This window comes from Serinus canaria, chromosome 10 (genome assembly GCF_022539315.1).
Source record: "Serinus canaria isolate serCan28SL12 chromosome 10, serCan2020, whole genome shotgun sequence".
Lineage (NCBI taxonomy): Eukaryota > Metazoa > Chordata > Aves > Passeriformes > Fringillidae > Serinus > Serinus canaria.
This window is the reverse complement of record NC_066324.1, coordinates 14,235,587-14,250,039: the sequence shown is the minus strand read 5'-3', so window position 1 is coordinate 14,250,039 and position 14,453 is coordinate 14,235,587. Positions and strand designations below refer to the sequence as shown.

Genomic DNA, 14,453 nt, shown 5'->3' with positions numbered 1-14,453 from the left:
TGCATGAACCTCACAAAGCTCCACAAGGCTAAGTGCAAGTCCTGCACCTGGGCTGGGGCATCCCAAGCACAAATACAGGCTGGGCAGAGAGTGAGAGCAGCTCTGGAAAGAACTTCAGAGGGTGTTACTGGATGAGAAGCATTACATGACCTGACACTCTGTTTGCAGCATGGAATGCCAATCATATCCTGGACTGGCTCAAAAAAAGTGTGGCCAGCAGGTCAAGGGAAGGGATGATCCCTCTATTCCACCTGGACTAGCATGTCCAGCTCTGCAGCTCCCAGCATAAAGACATGGAGCTGCTGGAGCAAGACCACAGGAGGGCCATAAAAATGTTCCCAGGGATGAGCATCTGTCCTATGAAGACAGACTGAAAGAACTGGGCTTGCTCAGCCTGGAGAAGAAAAGGCTCCAAGGAGACATTACAGCACCTTCCAGTACCTAAAGGGTTCCAAGAGAGCTCAAGAAGGACTTCTGACAAAGGCATGTGATGACAAGAAAAGGGGGAATGGCTTCAAACCAAAAGAGGGCAGGTTTAGATTAGATATGAAGAAGAAAGATGTCTCCTGGAAGAGCTCAGGGAAAAGTTGGGCTTTAAGCAATGCGATCTTGTGGAAGGTATCCTTGCCCATGGCAGGAAATTTGGCAGTAGATCACATTTAAGGCTCCTTCCAACCCACATGATGCTATGATGGTTCTATGATCTGTGGCATGTTAAGCAGCCCTGCCTACTCAGGTCTATAACCCTCTGCCTGAATCTCCAAACTCTGCAAAATGCCAGTGCATCCTTACACGCAGTGCTAATATTTAACACTCATTTATTTCCTCATAGAACATATCAATACAAGACTGAGACTACAGAACAGATTTAAATAAGAATTTTTTAGGCTGTTTCACAAACTGATGCTTTCAGGAGCAGCTCTGAGCTAGCTGTTCCTAACAGACCCTAAAGAATTACTTATTTCAGTTTGCAATGGGTATAGACTGATGCATCATCCCAGGCAATCTGTGTCCTCTTCATAGCCATAAGCAACTACTACACTCCATGTGATGTCATCTGGGATAAAAACTTTGCAAAAGGCATCAATGCTGCCCAACTAACACCGACAGAAGCTGTAAGTTGACAGGATCTTTCTGGAGATCAAGAACCTTTTGGATCCTAGAACTCCAGCTGAAAAGCCCATTTGAATGTTCTCACTGGAAAGCCTACAAACATTTATAACAACTACTGCCAAATATCAGGCCTATATCTGATAACAAAGTGTTGCTGTTCTCCATAGGAATTACAGCAGATAGGCATGTCTCACATGCAAGTCAAAGCTATATTCATGCAAGGTGGAATAAATCTCCTCTTGCCAGTATAGACAAGTGCTTCATCAAAGCACTTTTTACTTTTTTTATAGCAGTAAGTTGTAGTGGAATGTACTATATAAGGCTACCTTTTTCTTTAGGGCTGAAAAGAAAAGAAGTAGCAACACTGGAAAAAAATAAGGAGTACAGAAAGTCTACCTAGAAAACAAAGCCTACCAAAGCTGTGCAGTTCTGCTGTCTATCCTTCCCAGCTCCAGCTCTCAGACATTCCATGCTCATCCATACCCTCACACACATGCACCATCTTTCTTTAGAAAGATAAGGACGAAGACTTCCATGTTATCCAGTTTCTAGTAAGGACAGGAATCCAGCATTCAGACCTTCCACAAGCACACAGAACAAGCAGTACACAGTCCTCCTTCTCATCCTCCCAAGGTCACCTTTTAGCTCTGTTATTTATGCACCACTGTTTTACAGAAATGTAACAGTCTAGTCAGTCTTCACCCCAGCCCAAAAGCAGCCCAGACCCTCCCACAATAACCCTGCATTTCATCACAAGGTTTTTTAGAAAATCCACAAAATATTTCAATTTTGGGGGAAATTTTTTTTTTATTCAGGAAGCTTATTGTCTTTGAACACAGTCATAACCTACCAGCATATACTACATGTCCAGCCTATACATAACTGTTTCCTCTCCTTTTAACATGATAACTTCAGAATCGAAGAGAATTGACCCCTCAATTTTTTGTAAGAAATTAAAATCTGAACATTTTCTCATTATGTGAGAGCAACCAAGGGCTGATTTACAAAGCATTCTGTTCTACTCACTAGAGTGCTACCCCCCTTTTTATCGTTAAACTAAAGTGGAGGAATCTCCATCAGTATGAAAATTCTGCATGCTGAATGTGATTATCCTTGCATAAGCTCTGTTTACTTTAGTGCAGAAGCCACTGTGCTGAAATACAGATATAGCTATTTAAGTTACAACAAAAAAGTTAGTGCAATGACACTTACACTTTGATAAACCTCAAGCTACTCTAAGAGGATGAAAACCTGAAAATATCACAGTGAAAACAATGCATCTGAAATATTATTTACTGGATTTGTTTTATTCCAACAGGCAGCCTACATACACTAGCCAGTTATCAGAGAGTCAAACATTTTGTATATTTTTACTCTTATAACCATGGAAATTCAACCAAATGACCAAGAGCTCTCCATTTCTGCTAATCAGTAGAGAGGCTGAAGGGCTGCTTACTCATAGGAGAGCTACTGCCTTCAACTACAAACTTACAGCCTAAACAGGGGTTTTGAAGTGAATGACAGCAATCAACAGTGACAAATAATCCATTCCTTCACTATTTAGAAATGCTATTACAAACTTTCAAACAAAAAATTTGACCAAAAAAAGACAAAAGCTGGACTAGATGTCAGTCCATTTTAAGTATCTTCAGTAGTTAGACATAAATGTCCATTTTTCTTCTGCACAGAAGACAAAATTTAAGAGGGACTACAAAAATAATATTCAACTAATTAAATCATTAGCATGAGATCATCTGCTGTTAAAACATTTAGGAGTTCCTACAATATATATTTCTAATTAAAGTAGTCCTCAGAAGCTTTTTCAAAAAGCAGCAGATGAAGTAAGTTCAATCAGCATTAGTGTTCCTCCTTCCTAATCAAAACATCTGCCTATTGACTCAGTCCCCCATGTTTCCTCCCAAAGTTTTGATTTACTATCCTCTTTTAAGCCATTGTGACTCAATGAAGAGCTGTTAAGACAGCTACCTGAAAACTACAGTTATTCTAAGTTCCCCTCTCAGGGGTATGACTGCCTAGAATTATGAAGTGCACATGACTTTTATCCATTCTTTTCAACACTTAAAACCATTGATATTAATCATTCCAAGACATACAGCTGTGCAAGGAAATGCTGCAAACTGGGAAGTCCCTGGAAACAGCTAAGTCAAAAAACAAGGTTAAAGAGGTCTTTACAGCAAGTTTATGATCACATATCAAAGGGAAACACATTTGAGTTATAAGATGGAGCAAAGGATTTTGTCATTAATAATTAATTTCTTTATAAGCAATCAAAATGTATGTAGCATTACAGCACTATAGAACAGTAAAATGCTTCATTACACAACATATAACTCAGGTTTTTGGTATAAACTTTGTTGATGCATACATGTGACCTAATAATCATTACCCTGAAAATGTATTTTCAGCCACATTCTGAAAACAGTCAACCCCCTTCACCACCTAGAAAAAAATCTCCTTGCATTTGTTCTCCCTTTATTCAGTTCTAACTTGTTTTCTTTGCATATGGTCAATGAATTCCCAATTCACTTTCAAAATTAATTCCCTTCCCTGATATGCAGCTTGTATCAGATTTTACTTTTAACATTATTTTTACTCTGACAAGCTAATACTCGTACTGTTAAATTCATGAGAAAACCTTTCTTTCCTCTCATTAAAAAGATGTATTCTTATTCTTTCAGCAAGGCTTTTCCATTATATATATATCAAGAAACAGGAAAATGAAAAAGGTTATAAAATTCATACAAGGCCTTCAGCAAAGTGAGAAAACCTAAGCACTGTTACTTTCCAGTCTCAAGTGCAGGCAGCCAAGCAAGGCTGATTCCTGCATGGCCCTGACACACTGGAGGCTTAGGAGCCACTTCAGAAGTTGGACCCCCCACTCAATCCCATGGAGATTGAATCTCAGTGTTATCATGCCCTGCTGCTCCAACAAAACAAGGAACTCACTAAGCATATCACAAAATACCACCACTCATTTTCCTAAAAGAAGCAGTTCTGTCCTGTTAGGTGGTGAGCTGAGAGCAATGCTGCAGAGCCCCCCAGCACAGGTGAGCTGGGCTGCAGTATACTGAGTCAGTCCAAGGCCATAAAGGCACACAAGGAAACCCCAGCCTGAATCAAGCATCACCATGCACACTCTCAACTGGACAATGAATCTGCCTGCCTTTGCAGGATGGATGCAAGCAGGTGTATTTGACAAAAATGGTGCTCACAAGCACATGTTTCAGTCTAGACATTTCTCTGCTATGTCCTAGGCTTAAATCAGTTAGCTACATTAACACCATGTAAATCATGGATTTAAGATAGAAGCATTATGATTTGGCAATCAGGAATGTTTTGGCTTCAGTGAACTCCAAGACAAACATAACAGCATTGAACTTCAGAATAAAAAGTTGTAGCTTTATAAAGTGATGACAAAATGCAATTTTTTATTGGAACTCAAGATCTTAACTAGAAATTTTGCCTCCCAAGACAGCTAGATAAGTTCTGAGTTACACAGCCATCAAAAATAATTTTAAAAATTGTTTCTTAGTCCCCCTGGCATTTTTGACCTTTGAGGTATGTGTAATTCTTCCTGATGTAGTGTCATTTTGCAAACACTTCTCAATAAAGCTTTAAGAAGCAAAGTTAAATATCCTCTTTGCCACAGCTGCTAGTAAGAACCTTTCAAGTGAGACTTGTGAAATTAACCATTAGGACAGTTTTATGCTGCTCTTCAGGAAACCTATGAGAAGTAGGGGATTTTATAGATACTAAACTGAGCAAATCTGCCAGTTTCACAGGAAAGGACACTGCAGCAGACTTCTCCACTCTGCACCCAGCGGAGACAAAAGTAAACATTTTACCTAACAGCAGTCAAGTATTAGGACTAAACTGTATTGGGGAAAAAAAATGACAGAAGCAAATAGCCCTTACTGGCCTCTTGCTAGTAAAGCCATGAACCAGCCTTCTCAGATTGCACTTGGTGAACACTTAGTAAGGAAGACATTTTAATTTAGGGCAATTCTTTTTCCAAAGAGCATAAACTACATAAAACAACAAAATAATCCTGTTTTATCACCAGATCTGTAGTTGCTTGGCTGTTTGCATGTCAGTAAGGTTGAAAAGAGATTTATAAACATGCATATCGAGTAACATTGTATGGGATACACGTACAAGGTAAGGATAGGATAATTACTCAAAGTTGTAGTCTCCTAAATTTTGTCAGTGTAGCTGCTTCCAAAGTTTACAGTGCTCTTGCAAGAAACACAAAATGTATCATCAGCTGAAGTCTTTAACTAGTGAACTTCCTTCAAGCTTAAGTACAGATTGGTGGGGTGATTTTGGTGGGCTCAGGTCAGGCCTAGCAGAGAACCCTAACGAGGCAGAAGCAAAGGAAGAAAAGAAAATGTTTCTTTCACCAACCCACTCTTTGGCTGACAACTCACTTAGAGGAGACTGCACATCAGGAAAGCCATGAGGAACCCTTTATACACATCTGCCTATGGCAAATCCATCTCTCTGTACTATCCCCATTGTTTACCTGTGAATTAAACCATCCTGTTCCCTATCCCATCACCACTTCCCCCTCAATTTTTCCCTATTTAATCAACTGCTTGACATGCGAACCTCTATAATACATCAGCCATGGAGGAGGGAACTATCACCTCTATCTTCTCAAAAGAATGTCCTCACCACTAGAGGAAACAGAAACAACTGAAATGAAAGATTGTACATCTTGGAAAAAGAAGGCAGCAACTGCTGTCAGCTAAATGTTACTGCAACACAGCCACTTCCATCGAAAATTAACTGCTGTAACTGATCTGGTTATGTAGGTCAACAAAGTTACTAATTCAAATATAAACTGGAGTCACAGTCCTGCTAAGATACACTCTTAAAACACTTTTACAAAGGCCATTGCTTCTTCAAAGACATATTTCTGAAAGGTCAGAGTGTTCCCATCCATATTTTGAAAGGACATGCAAAATACGCATCAGTGCTGTGAGCTGTTGTTCACCCTCAACCTCCCAATACCAGACACAATCTCATCTGTAGCTGCCAGGGCTTCGGTCATCAATAAAAACCACCAGATTTTTAAATATGCAAGACTTCAGGAGTTTTAAAACAGGAAGCTTGGTGCCTTCTACACTGTTATTTAATTAAAGTGAACCATAAAATGTTCCTACAGCCTTTCCTACCTTATGAATTCCATAGGTGATTCTATACAGTGGATGAGTGCACAGACAGGTGACCAGATGTTCACTCTACCAAATAAATCAAGTTCATGTCTTTCCCTATCAATCCTTGCACAACAGCAAGGATCATCCTGTCTAACAGGGTTTGCTTCTGTTCCCTCCCTGCCCCAAGACAATCCCTTTATCCAGAAAAAGTAAGTACAAAAAACACTTAAATTGTTCTGACATCAAGAACTACAGATATGTGAACAAGAAGATACAATTTCTGTTTTTTAAGACTGGCAAAGCATTGTAACTATTTAAATACCAGTTTTCCTGAAAAAGCCTTCTACTAAGTATCCAGCATTAATATATCTTTGGAATTTTCTACAAGTTACAACAAAGACAAGGAAAGACCTTATAGAGCACCTGAAAACCTAGCTTTCCTTTAATAGTTTATAATACAGATAGCATGACAAACCCAGGCCTACATAATGAGCAGTCAATTCTTATCCTTATGTTCAAACCTTTTGTTTCTGAAATAACTGCATTAGAATAAAATTATTCTAATTAGAGCAAACTCTTACCTCCTGCATTATGTCCTCTTCTGGAGAAGTACTTGGGTATCAGGAATTAAGGGTCTCATTTAATCAGCTAAAGCAACCAGGCCTTGCTTATGATTTAATAAAATAATTTCAAGCCATGGAAGAGCTTATTCAAAAACATGAAAATTCCATGAATGCATGCTCAGCCCTAATCACAGAAACACAGACACTTAATAAAGTACATTCCCTTAGTACCTGCCCATTGCAACAGTGACAAGCCTACGTACCTCTGAAGATCCTGGCCTACATTTCTGAATGAACGTTACTTCCTTGTTCATCAGGCAAAAACCACCTGAAAACGGTGATTTTTTTTAAAACATGGGTTAAGAAAACACTAACTTCGCAAACAAAACAAATGACGTCATAAAAAACGCTATTACGCACAGAAATAGAAACTCATTTCCCTAAGGGGAAAATTTGTGACAAATTTGTGACAAAACCCCAGAGAGTGCCGCGGCTGCCCGCAGTGAAGACACGGCTTTGTGCGTCAACGAGGCGCTGAATAAAAAAGGAAAAATACATTCTGCGTGAAGTTCCCACCCGGCGCACGGCCCCGCGGGGCAGCGCTGCAGTCAGGGCGCAGGGCGGGGGACGGGGGGAGCCCCCGCCTGGCCTCGGCCCCACCCGCGGGGTCCCCGCCGCCCCCCGTACCTGAGACAGCGAGGCCGCGGGGGAAGGGGCGGGTGCCGCCGGCGCCCTGCGCAGGGCCGAGGGGTAGAAGCGGCCCCGGTGGGCGCCGCAGTGACCCCGCGGCGCTTCCCGGTACGGCTCGAGAGGCCGCAGCTTCCTGGCTGTGCCGGTGCAGCCGCTGCCCCCGGTCCGGTTCCCGGTGCGGCCGCTGCGCCGGGCGGGCCCCGCTCTGTTGTGGCGCAGCCCCCGCCGCTCCCTGCCCAGCGCAGCGCGACACTCGGCGCTGCTTTACAGCCGTCCGCAAAGCGCAGCCGCGCCGGCGCGCGCCCCGCCTCCCGCCGCGCCCCCTGCCGGGCGGCGGCACCGCCACAGCGCGGGCTGCGGAGGGGACGGGCCGGAGTCAGCGCGGGCTCCTGAGGGCACCAGGCTGCCGGGGATGAGCTCCCGAGGGCACCGGCTGCTCTGGCTGGGCTCACGGACGGGCGGCACGGCCGTGGCTGCCTTCGCTACTGCTGCATGTACGCGGTTGTGCGTAACTCTGTAAAGCGGAGGTGTCAGAGCATGGACCAGGCTCTGCTCGGTGGTGCCGGGGAATGGGACACGAGGCAATGGGCAGAAACATGCACTCCACCCGACCTGAGAAAGAACTTCTTCACTGTGCAGCGAGCGAGCACTGGATCAGGCTGCCCAGGTACCCCATAGCTGGATGCAGTCCTGTGCCGCGGCCTCTGGAATGACCCGGCTTGAGCAGGGAGGTCAGACCAGTGGGGGACCCACTGTGGTCCCCTCCAACCTGACCCTTTCTGTGATTTCCCTTCTAGGACCTGTCTAAAAGCCATTCCTTTTCTGCCCAGCGCTGTGTCTGCCCTTGACACCGCAGAGTATCTATCTCACGGCTGCCTGTCCTGCAGCCAGTGACAGCTGTGGCTGTGAAGACACGCCAACAAATCCCAACTCCATCCCAGCTCTTTAGAAATAGGAATTGATTTGCCTTTACTGCACAATGCAGTCACTGACTGGGGCTGAGGTTGTCCTTCCCCCTCTACACTACTGATGTGCACACAAACGGTGAGGAACCTGTCCTGTACAGTGTGTCACAGGACAGCACAGCTTTGGGAAAGCTCTCAGGCAGCAGCAAGCCTCAGTGTTTGCTGACTTTGCAACTGCCAGAGGCCACGATATCTCTGCCAGAGATGACCTTTCATCAATGTCAGGGTACACATTGCAGCTCCAGACTGAAACACTGGGTAGACAAGAGTCCTATACTGTCAGTGACCAACAGCTACATGAACCCTAGGCTTTGGAGCAGAGAGGTACAGTCTGGACTACAAATAGTTAAAGATCTTACTCAGAGCACACTGCACCAGAGAGTCATCGGTACACAGCAGTTCCTTCGTGTTTTGGAGGAGCTAAACAACCTGCATGCATCATTACAAAAGAAATGGTCACTGGGGAAAAATGTGTGTTGACACTATTAATTGCATGAGTTTCTGAACAGAATTTCCTTAAACCAAAAGTGGATAGAACAACATGCAAATTAGACTCTACTTCAATATATGGCAAAAATGCAAAAAGTGCTATAGCACATAAATAATATGGAAATAAAGACTTTTTCAGCTTTGTGTGTGAAATGAGAACTCAGGAAGAAGTGAGACCCACATAGAATGAAGGTGGAAAAAAGGATCACAGGTTATTTCATGTGGTTCCATGAGCAAAGCAACAATTAATTTCAATTTGCAATAAAGACAATAGCACAGGTTTTCCAGGATTAACTGTCTACCTTTCTCCACATATTTCATGTGGTGTTGGGTAGTTTTCTTTTTTTTAAGTCATGTCACATCTAATTTCAGTAAACAAAGACACTGAGCCACAGATGAAATAACCAATGAAACTGGGGAGAATGTGGAGACAGCAACAGACAGCGGAAGGTCACATCATTCCATGGAGGTCACCAGTGGCTTAACTGTGTAAGCCATTTTAATATTTTCCATAAGCACAAGACCCAAACTTGGAATACTTTACTAAAAATCAGCTGGGGAAAAAACAATCAAGACAATATATGGGCAAAAGTGAAGCACCCTGAGGACTAATAGAAGCAAAGGAAAAAAAAACATCAAATGCAAAGAATGTGCACTTGAATGTTTATGACCAAAAGTTTTGGGTATTTGTCAGATAAAAGGCAGTTGGATGTGAACTTCAATTACCAATGTAATTAAGTAAATGACCATCAGTCAACAACATTTTGTAGACATGAAAAAGCAAATGTGTCTGTATAATAATTTAGCCTAAATAATTTTCAGAGAGAGAGGTTTCAGTGCTATTGCAAAAAATATTCCTGATGTAGATTTGCAACTACCTTATGCAGCATTTTTTCAATATGTATCCAAGGAAAATGAACTCTAATCTTAGTGGGACACTCAAGAAAACACAGTATAGATAATATGAGAGGAAGCTAATAAAAATTTGGGTGGATTAGTTCAAGAAATGAGACAGAGGAGCATTGTGAATAAGCTGATCAGACACAAATACCAATAAAAAACCACACCAACAAGTTATGTATTTACCTATTTACGTAATAATTAGTTTGAGCTCTTGTGCCAAAGGTGACAGAAAGGTAGTTCTTGGTAGAGAAAATGTAGAGTAACACTGCTCACCAACTGAAAGACATACAAAAGATAATTTCAAAACCAAAAACAGCTGGCTAAAATTTTCAGTTCACAAGTTAAAAAGCAAATGCAGTCAGTCTTGATTTTCTCCCAGTGAGAAGTCACACTGGCCAAATGATCTGTAAATTTTCTCACTGTATATAATTCTGTAGAATTTTCTCTAACATAAAGGCAGAATTTCTAGGATCTTTATTGGCTAAGATTTCCTAACACCTATTTCAATATGGACCACCAGCTGACAAGAATCTAGTAATTTGTGGGCCAGTAAACAAACTCTTGATAAAAATTAGTTTGTCCGTTATCGATTGGTTATTAACATAATTTTTAAAGAAAGGTGATGTAGAAAATACTTCAGTGCCCAGAATGATTCACTATTTTTGAAAATCCAACCTTCTATCTATGCCCTTTCATGGAATTTTTTCTGCCACTATCTTAGTATCTTGCAGAGACAGACAGTCGTCTTGAAATTAGATTATTGATCCCTTGGAACAAACCAAAACATTCTCCTTCTCACACTTCTTAGGTACAGAAAACCAAAAGATTAAATGGAGTAATTCTAAATCACTAATGCAAATTTCAGAATGGCTTTCAGGCTATGGTATCATCAGTTCATAATGAACTCTTCAACTTCTTCTAACTACAGCTGAACAAAACCATTTATATGCACACCTCAGGGCCTGGCAGAACTAAAGGCACAGAGAAAAAACGATTTTATCCCAGATCAAAACATGCCAGCCAGCAGGAGATTGCACTTTACATTTTTGGCAAAAAGACAAAAAAAAGTAACTCCCCTATCCTGAGGTACCTGCAGCAGGTTACTTTCTTTTGGACATGGCTCTGTGCAGAGCTTTTGTCTTGGACACAGCTCAGTGCAGGGCTGCTGGAGCAGTTTGCTGGCCCAGAATGAAAGCAAGGCACAGCTTTTTCCAGGGCTGAGCAGCAGCTTCTGGAACAGCCCTATGGGCACAGGGCCAAGGGCCGAGCTGCACACTCACAGAGGGCTGGCTCTGCTCTGGGCCCTGCTGGCTGAAACCTGGTGGTGGCCAGGACAGGATGGAAGGTGCTCACCTCTAAAACTCCACCTGCAGACAGGAGTGTGGATCTGTCACTGCTGGGGGGAGCTGCCACTTACACCAGGGTATTCATCAGGCCAGCCCTGGCATTTACATCAGATGTACTTCTGTAGATTTATCATGAGTATTGACCATACTCAAGCATATATTTAAATATTTGCACAAGTCAACTTACAATTACTAGTAATATTAATAAAATGTAAAGCCCCTTGGAATATGTTGTGAGGATGGTACAGAAAAACAGATAACACAGATACATTTCTGTGTTAGATCACAAAAACTTTGGGATTGATACTTGGATGATAAATAGTCACAGCTCCAGTCAGCCCAGATCAAGATCTTAACAGGGAAAACTGGAGCAATAGGGAAAATATAAAAAATCCTGAAATATTCATATGATGAAAAATTGCTACTAGGAAACAAGAAAAGAATGATCGTTTGCAGAATCAAATCATCAAATCAATCATTTGTTTGTGTTATATATTTTCTGTTTGAAATTTGCTGTACAGCCTGATAAGGCTCTGTAAAGTTGGAAACAGCACTTTCACAACACATGACTTCAGAAATTATGCAAATCCCTGCTAAAGTCCCACAGTATCTTTCTGAGATTATCTGATAGCTTAAGTATTTAAGCCATATAATTAAGAAGGTGTGGTGCATATAATTACTTGGGAATAGCTAGTTTGTTGACAGTATTTTTAATAGTTCTTTTTCTTATTCAAAAACAAGTATGTCACCAAGCTCTTAGTAGAAAAAACATGAGATATTCCTATTTATTCTTTCAGTGCTTGTACAATAATGGGGCCAAATATATTTTTGGGTTTTAATGATGCATCAGCTGCTATTTTTAGAGCAATTATGTTTAAAACAAACAAAAGCATCCTGCATTTAATGATCTGACTTTGCACTAAGAAATTCAATAGCCATTTCCTAGCATGTACGTATGGGTTCAGTGGTAAAAGAAAAGATATTTGTGTTTGATTTACAATTGGATTTATGTTATTTTCCTTGCTGTTCTCTAGAAGAATTATAATGAGAGCAATTGAGATCAGAAATTCATTTTTACAACCTCCTCTGACTGCTCATCATGCAGTACATCAATAATACATCAAAAAGAAAACTATACATTCAGAGTGGAAAAAGCTACTTTTTACAGCAGTGATACATATTAAATTATCAGTGATTTTTATCTCAATGTGTATCTATTGTCAGGCATTCACTGAAATGTCCCAAATAGTTACTCTTGCTCTGTCTGACGTCCAGAGAAATAGTGCAGTTTATAATTGTAGCAACCAGTCAATGTAACATCAGAACTGAGACAAGACTCAGTGTCTTTCCCAGTAAAAAGGATCCTTCCTGCTATTTCAGTTAGTCCAGTATCAGCCTAGCCTCGCTTTTAAAAAGGATTAGACTGAAAAGGAACTGAGTCACTGCATCATATATTCCTGTAATAACCAGCTTTCATGTAGTCAGCCCCAAAGTAGATCCAAAAATCTGTACTAAAAACTTAATTTCAGAAGCAAAGAAAAGTTTGTTAGAGTTGTCGTTAACTAAAGTTAAGAGTAAAAACACAGAGTGCAAAAGTCAGTTTTAAAAGAAGCAATATGTTAAGGAGAGAAGTACCTAAGATATTTGCAATAAAAAAGAGAAATATGTTTCAAGTGAGACAGGGTTCTGTTTAACTGTAGAGACTGTATGTGGAGGTGACCTTCCAGCACCCCAAACCCCTCCCCTTTTCCTGAACCAACATCTCTTTTTTTCAGAAGGGGATGTGGACAAATGGGTGGCTGTGTGAAGAGAAGGAAACTGGGACAGTCTGGTGATTCTAATTGAATGCTCTAGCCAGGCTTCCTTGCAGAAAAGAGACAAGAACCACTCCTCTATGTTTAAAAACACCAAATACCCCTTTATTTTTACAGAGCCCAAACACTCTAAAACTGCAGCTTTAATTAATTTAAAAATCCAGGTAACAACTGCATTAAGCCAATAAAGAGATGAGAAAGCTGGTGTTTGCTCCTGCATTGTGCTTCAGAGTCAGGCTGGGAACGGACTGGGCAGAGAGCCTGGAAATGGAATAATCTACACAGAAAAACCCCACCAAGGTACAAAGCCCAGGGGAAAATGTGACAAATCTAAGGATATTCACAGCTTCCAGCTGTCTCACATACAAAGCAGACAAAAACCAATTTACAGGAGCACAGGTCTGTACTTGTTTAAATCCTAACATATGGGCCAACCATTTCTTCTCTTTGGAAGTCTATTAACATTTCCTAATCAAACCTTTCCACAAATTTCAGAACCTAATGGTAGAAAACAACATTTATTTTGAAAACTGGCAGATGTTTCAAGAGACTTGTAAAGGCAACTTGATTAAAATTCCCAGATTAATTCAAAAATATTTTTAGATACCTGAAAAATAACAAAATTATAAATACCAACCAATATGATTTGTTCATAAGAGTCTACCAAACCAACCTAGTTTTCTATGTCTGGTTCTACAAACATAAATAAATTGAAGATCTTCACTTCAGCAAGGCTCTTCTGTTTCATTGACATTTTCATAAGAAATATGGAGATTTGATCTAGACAGAAAATCCACCAATTTGATGCAAAACTGGTTGTACTTTGAGGATCACTATTAACAGTTTGTATCAAATAACATCAAAGTGGATAAATACTAAATTTCCATCAAACAAAATTCCTTGTAGACTTCTATATTGTAATCTCTTTGCAAAAGGCTTAGAGACCACACTTATAAACCTGGAGCTGACCACTGGCTGGGAGGTGATGCAAAGAGGGGAAGCAAGAGTAGAGTTTGAAATCATTGCAGCAGGGGGGTGATGATTCTACAAACACTCAGCAAGAAATCAACTGCACAGAGAAGAGTAATTGTTGTAATGAACTCACTGAAAAGAAACCAGTAGGCAGAGTGGATCACAAGCAGAACACAGCAAGTTCATGAGGTTGGAGAAGGCATCTGCTCTGCTGAGATAATCAGAAGAGTTGCCACCAAGGTAGCTTAGGGAAGTTGTGACAAGATTGGGTGGTAGCTAGAGTGGTACAGCAACAAAAAGTCATGTATTTCAGAACTGATTAAAAGAAAATAAATATTTTGTGCTTTTAATAAAAAACAACCCAAAAGACTGAACAAAAAATATGGTAACAGTCTCAATTTGTGTAAAAGAGTGCTGC

At 40.9% G+C, this 14,453-nt stretch overlaps 1 protein-coding gene across 6 annotated transcripts in view; it reads right to left on the bottom strand.

Annotated features, from left to right (window-relative positions):
- The window catches only part of RNF111 (ring finger protein 111), a 43,648-nt gene extending 33,543 nt beyond the window's left edge, over positions 1 to 10,105 (bottom strand). For 4 of the 6 annotated variants that reach the window (XM_050978697.1, XM_050978700.1, XM_050978699.1 and 1 more), the window contains exons 1-2: positions 7,544 to 7,692; positions 7,120 to 7,184 (exon numbers count right to left, since the gene is read on the bottom strand). The gene's annotated coding sequence lies outside the window, so the exon portion shown is untranslated. Of the gene's footprint in view, positions 1 to 7,119; positions 7,185 to 7,543; positions 7,811 to 10,086 lie in introns of those variants that run through there. The other 2 variants (XM_050978698.1, XM_018913795.3) reach the window with 2 other exon arrangements.
- Positions 10,106 to 14,453: the final 4,348 nt, after the last annotated feature.